The 16,286-nt window shown below is 40.9% G+C and overlaps 1 long non-coding RNA gene across 1 annotated transcript in view; it reads left to right on the top strand.

The window, feature by feature from the left end:
* The window catches only part of LOC143810063 (uncharacterized), a 131,913-nt gene that overhangs the window by 63,723 nt on the left and 51,904 nt on the right, over positions 1-16,286 (top strand). The window contains exon 2 of the long non-coding RNA XR_013222636.1: positions 15,189-15,308. This is a non-coding gene — a long non-coding RNA (uncharacterized LOC143810063). The remainder of the gene's footprint in view (positions 1-15,188; positions 15,309-16,286) is intronic.

Here is a 16,286-nt window from a genome sequence, read left to right as displayed (position 1 = left end):
TTAGGGAATATGGGCCTGGGTATGATGCTTACAATTTATATATGTAGGCAGAATCCAATTTATGAACATTTGACTTCCGTGCAACCCCTTGATACGAATGTCAGATTCAAAATAAAAAACTAAAGTTCACTAAACCACTGACTTCTGCAGTCACCATCCTGTCTGCTTCTTTTCATTGTCGCGCTTCACAGATCTGGCCTCTTTGCTACAGACCAGGGCTCCCAGCCTCATCCAGGCAGGAGCCTACTCTGCACCGTAAGGTCACGTTACTATTGCAACTTTATGACGTGCAGTGAGCTCTGGCCTGGACACGAATGGAAATCCTGGTCTATAGAGAAGAGCCCAGAGATACGATACACCTGACGATGAAAAGGAAAGGACTAGATGGCAAGCAGTTGGGCGGACAGAATGGTACTCCATGGCAAAACTGAACACAGAAGCAAGACGCCAGGTCATTATACTGCATTAGCAAGTTGTCTCTCAGGCAAAGTTTTCAAGGCAGTCTGAGGTTTCAAGATGTGCAGTTCAATCTTTTTAAAAAAAGCACCAAGAATTTGGCAACATCGAAGACTGTAGACACCGTTGTCAGACAAGATTACTTAGTGCAGCAGATGAAAAACATATCATGCTTACTTCCCTTCAAAACGAGATATTCAGCAGTGCCATCAACATGAAACTGGCAAATGAATCAACTTTGGATAAAAACATTTGAACTTTGGTACAGAAAAATGGCTCTGGACTGATGAGTCAAAATGTGAAACATTTGGCTGTATAGAAGGCAGTTTGTTCGCTGAAGGGCTGGAGAGTGATGCTATAATGTGTGTCTGCAGGCAACAGAGAAGCATGGTGGATGTTCCTTGGAAGTTTGGGGTTGCATTTCAGTAAATGGAGTTGGAGACTTGGTCAGGATTAATGGTGTCATCAATACAGAGAAATACAGGTAGATACTTTTCCATCATGCAATACCATCAGGCAGGCAACCTATTATAAAGTTATTCTGCAGCAGGAGAATGACTACAAACATAAATTCATTGCCATTAATATCTATCTTCAGCACAAAAAAAGAAAAAGGAGTTCCAGAAGTTATGATATGGCCCCCCAAAAGATCTGATCTCAACATCATCGAGTCAGTCTGGGATTACATAAAGAGACAGAAGGATTTGCACAAGCTTAGTGTTAGTTATTCAAGATGTTTGGAACAATCTCACAGGCAAGTTCTTTCAAAAACTGTATGTAAGTGTACCTGATGTTCCTTTAAAGTTAAGGGGTTGTCACACTTAATATTGATTTGATTGAGATCTCTCTTTCGTTCATTCACTTTGCATTTTTTAATTGATAACAGATAAATTATTAACACTTTTGTTATTTAAAGCATTTTTGCTTAGCAGCATTTATTGGTAGTGTATGTCAATGGAAAGAAATTACTCTAGAAAAGAATTGGAATAAAAAAAAACAAGGCCCATAAGTGTCAGTTCATGAAAGGTTTAGAGAGTGAAGAATTTGAAATGAAAAAGCTACGCAGAATATTCACAAATTGGAGGTCAAACCAAACAGCATTACTAAAAGAAAACTGATTAAAATGTAGTTATTTTGCTGTACTGAAGTGACGTTAGCAGTAAATGTCTATGCAGGACCTCAGATGTTTTATTCTCCTGCAGCCATTGAGAAGGCGTTCTTTGTGTTTCAGATTAGCTGGGATATACTGCAGGGGGCACATAGCTCTCTCACTTCTGTCTCAAAGGTCAGGCAGCTCCAGTCTTTTTCCTTCATTGGAAAGAAAGAAATGTAAAATGTATTAGTTATGCACATTAGAGATACTAATGAATCATTCAACAACCATCTGTTACCGGTAATCAAAAATAAACACATATCAGACATTCATGTAATTCTCCAACGACATGTCATCTCAGGTTAATTCGAGAACAAGGAGCTAAAAAAAGCAGTTTGTGATACTCCAATATTAACATGAACGAGAGAATAAAAGCTTCTTTTTTTTTCCAGGGAGAGAAGCCAGAACATACTGACAGACAGCTGTCTACTGCATGTAGCACAGTGACCAGCAGTAGGCGCCATTCTTTTGTGTTTATTATAAATTCATTCTAGCCTTTTCATGTTTCTGCCGTCAAACCTAGCAATTTTGGGTGTTTCAGTTCTTAAACTTTGGTATGAATACTATGGTGTATTTTATATGTTGACTTAGGGCTCATTCAGGTCTCCCTGGTTTGTACGTTATCCATGTAAATGCGCTTTGGCAGTCATAACATTATCACCAGCCACTCCATTTGTTGTCTTCCAAGAAGTCATGATCGACACCCTGACTGGGAAATTGCGGTCTTTATCTTTGGGAGTGGCAGACATCAAGCAGCAACAACAGATTGCATTTTCCACCACTCGAGAGGATCTACTCCACCTTAATTACTGGATTGTTTCAACAGGGACTGAAGTAAGTTTGCTATCGTTTTTGCTTTATGTAAATTGTATTTTCATCTTTGTCCTACCTCATCCGAGGGAACGAGTCAACTCGTCATCGGTTCATGGAGATCCTCAGGCTTGGGCATTTTTTTGCTTGAGGATACTCCAATATTTTCCTCTCTTAATGCTTTTTCACTCTACGCTGGGTCTCATTTGTGACAACCCAGATAAAGCGGCCGTTGCTGAATCAATGATCTGTAGGTTGGTTCAGTGAAATTGTAAAGTGGAGGACTGCTACTCTAAGTTCAGACGCTGGATAGTGGAGACCTCCCGGAATGACACAGCTCTCCACAGTCAATTCTGCCAGGTTTTCTCTAGTAAAATATGTGATATGATGATTTATAGTCCCTCTCCATTTTCACTGGATGAGGCCATGCGCGTCCTGAACGACGTCTTAGAATAAGGACACATTTGAGACTGCTTCTGTGATTACTCCCTCTCATCCTATTGAGGCAGGTGAACCCATGCAAATTGAGGCCTTCAGAGAGTCCAAGGGGGAGTTGTACTTGAAGCACCTGCTTGTTTCTGTTTATACCAGGGTCGAAAGGGTCATGTAATGATTCAGTGTTTCAAATACAACAATTAATTTCTTAAAGATAAAGAGAATATAAAAGAAAAAACATTGTGAAGTAATAACATCGATCTTAAAAGTTTGAAGTTATCTCTCATGCATACTACTGGTTGTTTTTTACAAGTATCTTTAGTTACCCAATCTGGAGTTATAGGTACCACTGCATTTGTTGACTCAGTTTCCGCCTTAGATCTCAGTGACATTGATTTTGGTATAGTGAGGGTATACAGTGTCAACTCTCGGTCATCCTATTCAAGTATCCACGATTGATAATTTTCCTCTTACTCAAAGTCATGTTACTTCTAAGGTTGAGAATGTGGTTATGAGAGTGGGAGTGTTACACAGAATCTATGTCTTTTATGGTCTTCCCTCTATTGCCAGCTCTGTGTTGGGAATACCCTGGTTATTAAAACACAATCCTTCCATGGATTGGGAGAGTCGCAAAGTTAAGTCTTGAGGGGAATTTTTATTTTTCCAATTGTTTGACTAAATTTCTGACATCTATAATACATCTTCTTCCAGACTTTATTCAGTATATTAAGGAGTTTTTGTGAGACTGAATGTGAAGTTTTTCCACTGCATAGGTCATATGATTGTGGTATCAAATTTATCCCAGCAGCCAAATTGCCTAAATTTCCTCTGTTTAATCTCTCTCTTTCAGAGAGAGATTTTTTTGTAAAAGAACATTCCAAAGAGTATTTCCAAAGGTCACATAAAGCCTTCCACCTCACCAGTCGCTGTAGGATTTTTCTTTGTTAAAAAAAAGATGGAGGTTTGTGTCCTTGATTGGAATTTAGAGAGATTAATAAGATTACTGTACGTAACCCATACCTGTTATCTCTTATTCCTGATCTGTTTGATCAACTAGCAGGGGCCAAGTGGTTTTCTAAACTGTATCTGAGAGGGGCATATAACCTCATAAGTGTTCACCAAGATGATGAGTGAAAGACTGCCTTCAATACTCCCAAGGGTCCCTTTGAGAATTTGATGATGTCATTTGATTTGACAATGCACCTGCTGTATTTCAGAACTTCATAAATGATATTTTTCTCAAACTTCTTACTGATATGACTTAAAAAGTGCTGACTTTATCTCTTGGCCTTCTGAGGCTGTTGATGCTTTTGCTGCTCTCATGTTAGCCTTTTCATAAGCAGTCAACCTGATGTTAATTTGCCATTTTGTGGCTTAGGTAGATGCCTCTTCTGTAGGATGGGTGCAGTTCTTTCACAGAAGAAGGACAGTTACTTTCATCCTTGTGCTTTTTTATCTCGGAAATTCTCACAAGCAGAGTCCAACTGTGATCGGGATCAGGAACTCTTGGCGAATAAGAGAGCGTTAGAGGAATTGAGTTAGAGGAATTGAGAGATTGGTTGGAGGAGGCTTGGCATAGAGTAACGGCCTTTACTAATCACAAAAATTTACTGTATGTTGGCGCTGCTAAGTGCCTGAATACTAGACAGGCCATGTGGACTCTCTTTTTCACTCGGTTTGAATTCTCTGTGACTTACCTCCCTGGTACTAAGAATGTTACGGCAAATACCTTATTAGGTAGTTTCATTCCAGAGTTGAGACATGAAAATCCAGTCAAAATTCTTATTGAAGTTGGGTAGTGGCTGCATTGAGTAGCAATTTCAGACAGTGTATTATGGAGGCTAAGGATCGTGTAGCCAAGGGCTTGCCACCTGTCAAATGTTTTGTGCCTTTGTCTCTTTGCACAGATATCCTTAATGAAGTACATGACTCGGTGTTGGCTGGACATCCAGGTTCCTCTGCCATCTGTAGAGCTGTTTCCAGGTCCTTTTGGTGGCAGAGTGCTCGAAAAGGTGTGGATGAGTATATTCGTAAGTGCAGGATTTGCTCCTGGCCCCGGAAGGGTTTATTTTGCCTAACGAGATTCCATCTTGAACTTAGATCCACTTGTCTATGGATTTTGTCACAGATTTGCCTAATTCTGGTGGTAATACTGTGGTGTGGGTAGTGGTTAATGGTTTTAGCATGATGATTCACTCGGTTTCTATATCAAAATTGCCTACAGCTAAAGGCTTAGCTACTTTGTTTATCTCCCACATCATTAAACTATATGGTGTCAAGAAAAACATTATTTCCAATAGAGGGGTTCAGTTTGTGACTAGCTTTTGTTCTAGGTTGGGAATAAAGATTTAGTTCACCTCAGGTTATCATCCTGAGACTAATGGTCTGAAGGAGAGAATGAACCAGGAATTAAAACAATATTTACTGTATTTTTCGGACTATGAGACGCACTTTTTTCCTCCAAAAATGTGGTGCGTCTTATAGTCTGGATGTACCGGCTCACTGCTAAAGAAAAATGAATATTCTCTGCATTCCACGTCCATGGGTGTGGATGGCAACGAATATTCATTTCTCTTTAGCATCCTGGTATGATTGGCCCGCATTCCCGTCCTGATATGCATGGTCCCATTCTTATCCTGGTATGATTGGCCCCCATCCTGGTATGCATGGCCCCATCAGAAAACATTAAAAAAAAAAACCATTACACTTACCTTCCCAGTGTTCCTTCGCAGCATCTTGTTCCAATGCCAGCAGCTGCTTTATGCTTGTAAGCAGTGCATGGCAGGGATGTCATGCGCTGCTTGCAAGCCAAAGAGCAGCTGCCAGAATACTCAATGCTCTGCACGCCGGGACTGTGTGCGCGCAGAACAGTGAGTATTCATTGCTCTTCAGTAGTGTGCACAGTGTCAGCCGGAGACTTCCTGCAGCTGCCGGCGGTCACGTGTGCTGCTACTAAAGGGAATGAATATTCACTGCATTCCATGCCCATGGGAGTGGAATGAAGTGAATATTCATTTTTCTTAAGTAGCGACATATGTGACCGCAGGCAGGAAGCTGGCGGCTGACACTGTGCGTGCTACTGAAGAGCAATGAATACTCATCTAATCAAGAGGATTGGGTGGATTTTCTTCCTCTGGCTGAGTTCACACTCAATAACCACACCTCTACTGCTACCTATACATAGCCTTTTTCTTGTTGTGGGGGTTTTCATCTGGTTTTTGGAGATTTTTCTATTTTACAGTCTGTGGTTCCAGAGGAGGAAATATATTCTTCTTTTTGGCTAAGGTTTGGAGAGAAGTTATAACAGGTCTTTTGATAACTTGCGATCAAACCAAGAAAACTGCCAACAGCAGATGTAGGAAGGCTACTGTTTTTCAGGTGGGACATTTTGACTTGTTCTCCTCTAAAAATCCCTGTCTTAAAAGTTCCATTCAGTCAAGCTCCAACTTCCAGTTGCATGGAGGGTTAATGAATCCTTCCATGTCTCTCTTCTTAATAAGTTTGAAGGGATAGTATTGAGGTAGACTTGGAGGAGGACAAGGAGTATGAGGTGGAACAAGTCTAGAAATCCAGATGTGTAAGACGGCGACTTTAGTTTCTGGTTAAGTTGGAGGGTTTCAGTCTGGAAGATAACTTCAGGGTGGATACTAAAGACCTACATGCCGATCGTCTTGTGAGAGCGTTCTATCTGAGGCATCAGCAGTTGGGGATCTCAGTATATCCAGTGGCCACTCCTTGAATGTTTTTTTTCCATGTTTCTGGATTCAAATCCTTGATTCTGTGTTCTGTGATCGGCGTCTTTCCACTGAGCCGCAACAGACATGCCTTTTATTTTGGTGATTTAGCTCTAATATCTCTGTTTCTGTCGGTTTGGGGTAATAGGTGGGTAATAGGTGTTTTTCATTTACTCTGTTTGTTTGTCCTGTCACCTTTCGGGTGCAGCTTTAAATACCTTCCCCACTGGTGTTTCCTGATGGTGATAGACTTTGTTGGATTCATTCATTTTTCTGTAATTTGGGTTGTTTGCAATTGCTTTGTGTGTGATGCAAAAACCTTGTGTCCTAACAGATCATGGATAAAACTTAATATTTATTGTTCACTTTAAAACATTGAACGGACAATCAACATGCAGACAACCGTACTGAACTGAAACTGTCCCTCACACTGTTGATACTAATTAACCCTGCCTTCCAGCGGAGGTTGGCACCCTGAAATGTGTATGAGATAGGTGCCCCCGCTCACCGGCGGCTGTCCCTCTACCTCCTATCAATCAGCTATGAGTAGTGTGATACAATTAAGCCACCATTCTGGCATGACAGGAAAAAATGAAACGGACAGTGATTGCCTATTTGCAATTAATTAATTAGCGGCAACTATTAGACAGCGTGAGAGAGAGTGAATGACAAGATAACATGAAGTGCATAAAAGTGCATAATAAACACAAAGTACCTCACTACAACTGTTCCCTGCTAATTTTACCAGCCTGCCTAGCTGTGGGGGTTGGCACCCTACTATTCAGCGGATATGGCACCCCCACTCCTTGACGGCTCACCCTGAAAACAAGCCATACAGATAAACTGATGCTTTCCAAGGGTGTAACACAATAGGCCCTAATTCTATGGCCATTGACATTGGTCTCACGCAGGCTGAATAAAGTTAAAGTATATGAGCACAGTGCCGATGTAAGACTGTGATCCCATTCTGTTACACATATATATAACAGTTATAACAACGGGATACTCATCATCTCTGATGTTTAAGGACAAACGCCCTGAGGAAAGCATCAGTTTATCTGTAGGGCTTGTTTTCAGGGTGAGCCGTCGAGGAGTGGGGGCGCCATATCCACTGAACAGTAGGGTGCCAACCCCCACAGCTAGGCAGGCTGGTAAAATTAGCAGGGAACAGTTGTAGTGAGGTACTTTGTGTTTATTATGCACTTTTATGCACTTCATGTTATCTTGTCACTCACTCTCTCACACACTGTCTAAAGGTTGCCGCTAATTAATTAATTGCAAATAGGCAATCACTGTCCATTTCATTTTTTCCTGTCATGCCAGAATGGTGGCTTAATTGTATCACACTATTTATAACTAATAGATAGGAGGTACAGGGACAGCCGCCGGTGTGCGGGGTCGCCTATCTCGTACATATTTTCGGGTGCCGACCTCCGCTGGAAGGCAGGGTTAATTAGTATCAACAGTATGAGGGACAGTTTCAGTTCAGCACGGTTGTCTGCATGTTGATTGTCCGTTCAATGTTTTAAAGTGAAGAATAAATATTAAGTTTTATCAATGATCTGTTAGGACACAAGGTTTTTGTTTTGTTTTTTCTTGGTTTTTTGAACCTTGGTTATTCATTCTATTTGGTTTTGTGTGTGATGCCTTTAGTACTGCTACTCTAGCGATCCTATAAGCTGCTAAGGACATTCAAGGTAAGTCGCTGTCGAGTGGGGGCGCCATTGCCTTATCTTAGGGTGCCAACCTCTGTGATCAGGAAGGGACAGACCAGGGTCAGAGAGGGGCTTTTCCTAGTCTGAACAGGGACCTGTCTGATTCAGGTGTTTTTTTCCCTAGTTTGTATGTTACCCCTATGAATGTGCTTTGTCAATCATAACACTGTATCTCCATTCATTTTCTATTCGTTTCCAGGAAAGAGCTGAATACAGTGCATCGGCAGCAACATAGGGGATGAATGGAGAAGCAGTTATTTTCCAAAACAGTTCCTCATCTGTCCACAAGTAGTATATAGAATTTCAGTAGTATATCGAAATGTGGCACAGTTTTTGGAGTTAAGCAATATTTTTTCACTGTTATAGAACTCTTCTTATGTCCAGTTGTGTTTTCTAAAATGCATTGTCCTAGAGATCCCTCATTACTCTATTCTAATTTTAGAAAGCTGCTGAAAACTCTGCTGACCATGATGGCATGAAAACTCAGCAGTGCTGTCACAAGCCGCCTGGGAGTTTTTATAGGAAATAGTATAACTGCCAACTATTGGTAGTCAAAGATACAGGAAACCATTAAGAAGGTCAGTATAATATATATGAGGGAGATAATGAGAAGAAACACAGCATGGGGTGTTATTTTCTAGGTATTGGAAGAGATTTTTCATGTGAAGATTTGCAAAAGTGGCTCTGCAATGAATTGTTATCCCTGCAATATAAAGGTTTATAAATAATATGAAATATATCCACAAATCAAAGCCCTTGTAGCAAAAACAATACACTGTCTATATGTGTAATGGGGGTATTATGCATTTGACTCCTATATAATCTGACATTACTAACACATTACATATCACAGCGAGTGATGTCACAGTTTAGAGATTGTTACATGTAGAGACCAGGTATAGCTTTTGCACAAGCATCTTGGAACCCTTAGCTACATACGGAGGTGGTAATACTGGCACTTTCAGAAAATCCGCACTGTGTGAAGAAAGCCCAAGACTAGGGTTTGTGCAAAGGGAATAAAACTTGAGGGAGGCAACATGCTGCCTCTTTGTAAGTTTACGGGGTAATGCTTCTCATCCTTAAAACCCATCCTGCGTAATAATATAGGTGAATCTAATGAAAATGTAGAGTCCCTGTGGGTGGTGATAAGGGGAGGGGGGAAAATAATAAATTACTGATAGGGGTTTGTTATAAGTCTCCAAAAATAATGGAAGCAACGGAGAATATCCTCATAAAGCAAATAAATGAATCTGCGACTCAAGGAGAAGTCATTATTATGGGGGACTTCAACTACCCTGAAATAGATTGGGAAACAGAAACCTGCAGTTCCAGTAAAGGTAATCGGTTTTTGACAACTATGAGAGACAATTACCTTTCACAACTGGTTCAGGACCCAACAAGAAGGGGGGCACTGCTAGACCTAATATTAACCAACAGGCCAGACCGCATAGCAAATATAAGGGTTGGGGGTCACTTGGGGAATAGTGATCACAAAATAATAAGTTTTCATGTATCCTTTAATAAGATGTGTAGTAGAGGGGTTACAAGGACACTAAACTTCAGGAGGGCAAATTTCCAACGGATGAGAGATGATCTTGGTGCAATTAACTGGGACGATATCCTGAGACACAAAAATACACAAAGAAAATGGGAGACGTTTATTAGCATCCTGGATAGGACCTGTGCACAGTATATACCGTGTGTGAATAAACATACTAGAAATAGAAGGAAACCAATATGGCTAAATAGAGCTGTAAGGGGCGCAATAAGGGACAAAAAGAAAGCATTCAGAGAATTAAAGGAAGTAGGTAGTGAGGAGGCATTAAATAAATACAGAAAATTAAATAAATTCTGTAAAAAGCAAATCAAGGCAGCAAAGATTGAGACAGAGAGACTCATTGCCAGAGAGAGTAAAAATAATCCCAAAATATTCTTTAACTACATAAATAGTAAGAAACTAAAAAATGATAGTGTTGGCCCCCTTAAAAATAGCCTGGGTGAAATGGTGGAAGAGGATGAGGAAAAAGCCAACATGCTAAATGACTTTTTTCATCAGTATTTACACAAGAAAATCACATGGCAGACAATATCATCATTGATAACAAAAATTCCCCATTAAATGTCACCTGCTTAACCCAGCAGGAAGTACGGTGGCGTCTAAAAATCACTAAAATTGACAAATCTCCAGGCCCGGATGGGATACACCCCCGAGTACTGCAGGAATTAAGTACAGTCATTGATAGACCATTATTTTTAATCTTTAAAGACTTCATAATAAGGCTACTTTCACACTTGCATCATTTGCTGTCCTTCGCAATGCATCGTTTTGGGAAAAAAACGCATCCTGCAAATGTGCCCGCAGGATACGTTTTTTCCCATAGACTTGTATTGCCGACGGATCGCGACGTATGGCCATACGTCGAGACCGTCGTGCACTGGATGTGTCGTGTTTTGGCGGACCGTCGTCACGAAAAAAAGTTAAAGGGAACCTTTTTCCGTACGTCGGGTCCGCCATTTCCTACCGAGCATGTGCAGCCGGAACTCCACCCCCTCCTCCCTGGGACTTTAGAATGGGCAGCGGATGCGTTGAAAAACTTCATCCGCTGCCTACGTTGTGCCAAATTTACACAACGTCCGTCGGTACGTCATGGCGACGCTTAGCGACGGCCGCGTACCGACACAAGTGTGAAAAAAGCCTAACAGGGTCTGTACCACAGGACTGGTGTATAACAAATGTGGTGCTAATATTCAAAAAGGGGACAAAAACTGAACTCGGAAATTATAGGCCAGTAAGCTTAACCTCTACTGTGGGTAAAATCTTGGAGGGTATTCTAAGGGATGCTATGCTGGAGTATCTGAAGAGGAATAACCTCTTGACCCAATATCAGCATGGGTTTACTAGGGACCTTTCCTGTCAGACTAATCTGATCAATTTCTATGAAGAGGTAAGTTCCGGACTGGACCAAGGGAACCCAGTGGACGTAGTGTATATGGACTTTTCAAAAGCTTTTGATACGGTGCCACACAAAAGGTTGATAAATAAAATGAGAATAATGGGGACAGGGGAAAATATGTGTAAGTGGGTTAAGAGCTGGCTCAGGGATAGGAAACAAAGGGTGGTTATTAATGGAGCACACTCAGACAGGGTCGCGGTTAGCAGTGGGGTACCACAGGGGTCAGTATTGGGCCCTCTTCTTTTTAACATAATTATTAATGACCTTGTAGGGGGCATACAGAGCAGAATTTCAATATTTGCAGATGACACTAAACTCTGCAGGGTAATCAATACAGAGGAGGACAATTTTATATTACAGGATGATTTATGTAAACTAGAAGCTTGGGCTGATAAATGGCAAATGAGCTTTAATGGGGATAAATGTAAGGTCATGCACTTGGGTAGAAGTAATAAGATGTATAACTATGTGCTTAATTTTAAAATTCTAAAACTCTGGGCAAAACCATCAATGAAAAAGACCTGGGTGTATGGGTGGATGACAAACTCATATTTAGTGGCCAGTGTCAGGGAGCTGCTACAAAGGCAAATAAAATAATGGGATGGATTAAAAGAGGCATAGATGCTCATGAGGAGAACATAATTTTACCTCTACAAGTCACTAGTTCGACCACACTTAGAATACTGTGTACAGTTCTGGTCTCCGGTGTATAAGAAAGACATAGCTGAACTAGAATGGGTGCAGAGAAGAGTGACCAAGGTTATTAGAGGACTGGGGGGTCTGCAATACCAAGACAGGTTATTACACTTGGGGCTATTTAGTTTGGAAAAACGAAGGCTAAGGGGTGATCTTATTTTAATGTATAAATATATGAGGGGACAGTACAAAGACCTTTCTGATGATCTTTTTAATCATAGACCTGAGACAGGGACAAGGGGGCATCCTCTACGTCTGGAGGAAAGAAGGTTTAAGCATAATAACAGTCAAGCAAAAAAGGTAGCACACTGCAGCGCTAACACATGCAAACATGAAACACAGAAATTGAATTGCATTACTGCACTAGAAATATGAAAAATGAGAGCGTTTAGCGCATAAAAAAGGCCAATTTTATGTGTACCTGGTAGCCACTTTACGGCATCTCTCTTATACCAGGTCCTACGCTTTCCTTCCTCGCTGAGAATAAACGTCTCCATGTGAATGGGTATCTATGAAAACCTCTTATGAGACTAACATTCTCTCTCTCTGTGGAGGGGTACTGGACCTGCTGCAATTAAGACACCCGTGACTAGGAGGCGGAGTGCTCGGTCAGAAGGCTAAATAATACATTTGAAAAAACTGACCGTCACAACCAAACATAGATTAAGTGTGAACAGGTGCTGAACCTTAGAGTCACCAACTCCTATACAGTCAAGCAAAAAAGGCAGCACACTGCAGCGCTAACACATGAAAACATGAAACACAGAAATTGAATTGCATTACTGCACTAGAAATATGAAAAATGAGAGAGTTTAGCGCATAAAAAAGGCCAATTTTATGTGTACCTGGTAGCCACTTTACGGCATCTCTCTTATACCAGGTCCTACGCTTTCCTTCCTCACTGAGAATAAACATCTCCATGTGAATGGGTACATATGAAAACCTCTTATGAGACTAACATTCTCTCTCTCTGTGGAGGGGTACCTTGACCTGCTGCAATTAAGACACCCGTGACTAGGAGGCGGAGTGCTCAGTCAGAAGGCTAAATAATACATTTGAAAAAACTGACCGTCACAACCAAACATAGATTAAGTGTGAACAGGTGCTGAACCTTAGAGTCACCAACTCCTATACAGTCAAGCAAAAAAGGCAGCACACTGCAGCGCTAACACATGCAAACATGAAACACAGAAATTGAATTGCATTACTGCACTAGAAATATGAAAAATGAGAGCGTTTAGCGCATAAAAAAGGCCAATTTTATGTGTACCTGGTAGCCACTTTACGGCATCTCTCTTATACCAGGTCCTACGCTTTCCTTCCTCGCTGAGAATAAACGTCTCCATGTGAATGGGTACCTATGAAAACCTCTCCATCTGCGCACACGCGGCATCCCGCGGCCATTTTCCTGAAGCCCCGGGCAGCAGAGCGCTCCATCTGCGCACGCGTGGCCACAGGAAGATGGCCGCCCCCACTGATCACCAGGGGAATAGCGCAGATCGCGCTCTTTTTCCACACCTATGCAGTGGATTCGGCACTTGGGCATGCGCAAACCACTACGCCACCAACGGAAAAATAAGCAAGATCGGGGGGAAGAAACATCGATGTCACCACGCCCATCTGACCAGACCAGCCTGATTGACAGGCGAAAACGGCGACTTTGGTAACGTATTTCGGCAGCATAGGTGGGGAATCAGGGTCCACAAAATACACTATTGTAATGCATAGCTCAAGCCCTATTTAACGGTATTTTTATCTCATACGGAAAAAATGGGGTGACAGGTTCCCTTTAATAACTATGTTACTATGTTCTCCTTGTGGAAAGTGACATACCTGACATGCCAATGTAAGGAAACTTACAAGCCATGCAATGCTCCAATGGGAAATTAAATATGCAAACTGACTCTTCGGGGAGGAAGAGGACTTGATCTTTGGTGGTTGATATTGACTTTTAGGATTGCTACTTCCTATACATGGCACTAGAGTTCTAGTCCTATTCCTCTCTGAATAGACAATTTGCACTATGTTACCAGAACTGTAGATTGAAACATCTGACAATGTGTATACATGTGAAGGCAGGAGTTCAATGGCATATGTTTATTTCTGCGCTTCTATAATATAATTCTATAACTGAGTAAACAGAAAAGATTATGTGAGGTACCACATGAAGTGATACAGCTTAGGTGACTCCAAGTTTAGCAGAAAGAAAACACTGAAATTGAGAATTGTCTGTAAGGGTATGTGCACACAATCAGTGTTTGTTCAGGCTTTGACGCAGGTGAATTTCAGCATGAATTCTGCACTTGTGCTCACTTAAGTCTTTTATGCGTTTTTATATGGAGCAAAAATGCATGCATTTTTTAAACTGTGTTTTTGTAAAGTACAGATAGTTAGATATGAGAGATAGATAGATAGATAGATAGATAGATAGATAGATAGATACAGTAGATAGATATTTGTGAGATTAGTTAGTGCCTTGCATACTTATATTAACCTAATAAATAATTTAAAAAAATAACATGGGCTCCCCCCTATTTTTGATAACGAGCCAAGGTAAAGCAGACAGATGTGGTCTTATATTATTAGGCTGGGAAGGTCCATGGTTATTTGTCCCTTCCCACCCTAAACATACAAGCCCATTAGATGCACCAATTAGGGCACCTTGACCAGCTCTTCCCGATTGCTCTGGAGTGATGGCAATCAGGGTAATAGTTTATGGGGTTGATGTCAGCTTTGTAATGTCAGCTGGCATCAAGCCCAGGGGTTAATAATGTAGAGTTGTCTATCAAACACCGCCATTACTAACCCAGTAATAAAAAAACACACACAGAAAAAAATTGTTCATTTTAAAAAACACTTCCCCACACCTTGTTCACCAATTTCTTAAAAAGCAAAAAGAACAAACATGAAAATCCATCTTAATTCAGCGAATTAGAAGTAGTCTAAAAATGGGAAACCGAAAGACATAAAAAGAGAGTTAAATAAATAAAAACAGCAAAACACTCCCTCACTCACCAATTTATTAAAATCCCCATTGGGATTCCCACGACATCCAGCGATTCTGTACAGCAACCTCTCTGAAAGACGCTCCATAGGTTGCTGTACAGAATCGTTAGATGTCATGGAAACCCCAATGGATACGTTGGAGCTGCCGGGACTTTTATTTAATAATAAAAGGGTGAATGAGGAAGTGTTTCTTGTTTTATTTATTTAACTCTCTTTTTTGGTCTTTCAGGCAGGGGCAGGTACAATAATCTCGACGTTGATTGGGCGCAGGGCTCATGTGACATGATAATCTCACGTGAGCTCTGGGAAAGCGAATGCCAACACTGTTGGAATGGCGCCAGCAATGGAGGTGAGTATAGGTGTTTTTATTTTAACGGGGGCAAAACTCAGACTGACAAAGGGTTGTCCAGGCAAAATTAAAACTTTACCAGTGATTTAGTAAATTATCACTACTTATTTTTAAAAAATCATGCAAGTTTGATTTCACCATATATCTATATCTTACTGACCTGAAGAATCATGTTGCCAGATAATTTTTACAATACAAATGTTGTAAAAACACTTGTTCCACACACTTACACTCCTCCCTCCTTCCCCAAACAAACAAAATTGCGTTTATTCACTGCAGATGGATATTGCACTGCAGGGCACCATTTTAATTTTTGCGGTAGGCAGCAGTGAATCTAAACTTGGCCCTGCAGTAACTTACCAACATTTTATGCACTTATTCCCGATAATATTACCAAGATGCTCGTGCATCAAAACCCGAGCCTTCACTTACACGTTCTAGTAGAGCTATTGAATTGCAACCTCTGTTCACAACTAAACAAATGAATGGCACTACACAAATTAGGAGCCTGGCTTAAGCTCCTACTAAACAATGCCCAGCAGATGTCCTGTGTTCTTGGTACTAGCTCTATTCATTTTTAAAGACTAAGCAACAGAATATTTGTGTCATCTTACATCCCTTTACATCCCTCTTGCTTTTGCTGTTAAAAGTACAGCCTGTTTTGGCTCTGTATTCAAGTCCTGACATAATTCCCCATCTATCTGACGGTCAGTGGTGTAACTAGAGTCTGATGGGACCTGGTGAAAGATTTGGACGTACCCCCCTCATCCCCCCTCACATGTTGGTCAGATGTATGGGCCCTTGTAGCCTTCTAAATCTTATAATAATAATCTTTATTTATATAACGCCAACATATTCTGCAGCGCTTTACAGTTTAACAGTTTCAAAACACAAGTCTTAAGTAACAATGTTAACAATACAATAATTAACGCAAAATTAGACAACCCTACTCGTGAGAGCTTACAATCTACAATGAGG

The sequence above is a fragment of the Ranitomeya variabilis genome, chromosome 2 (assembly GCF_051348905.1).
Source record: "Ranitomeya variabilis isolate aRanVar5 chromosome 2, aRanVar5.hap1, whole genome shotgun sequence".
NCBI lineage: Eukaryota > Metazoa > Chordata > Amphibia > Anura > Dendrobatidae > Ranitomeya > Ranitomeya variabilis.
The sequence above is the reverse complement of the archived record's forward strand: the minus strand, read 5'-3'. Positions and strand labels throughout refer to the sequence as shown.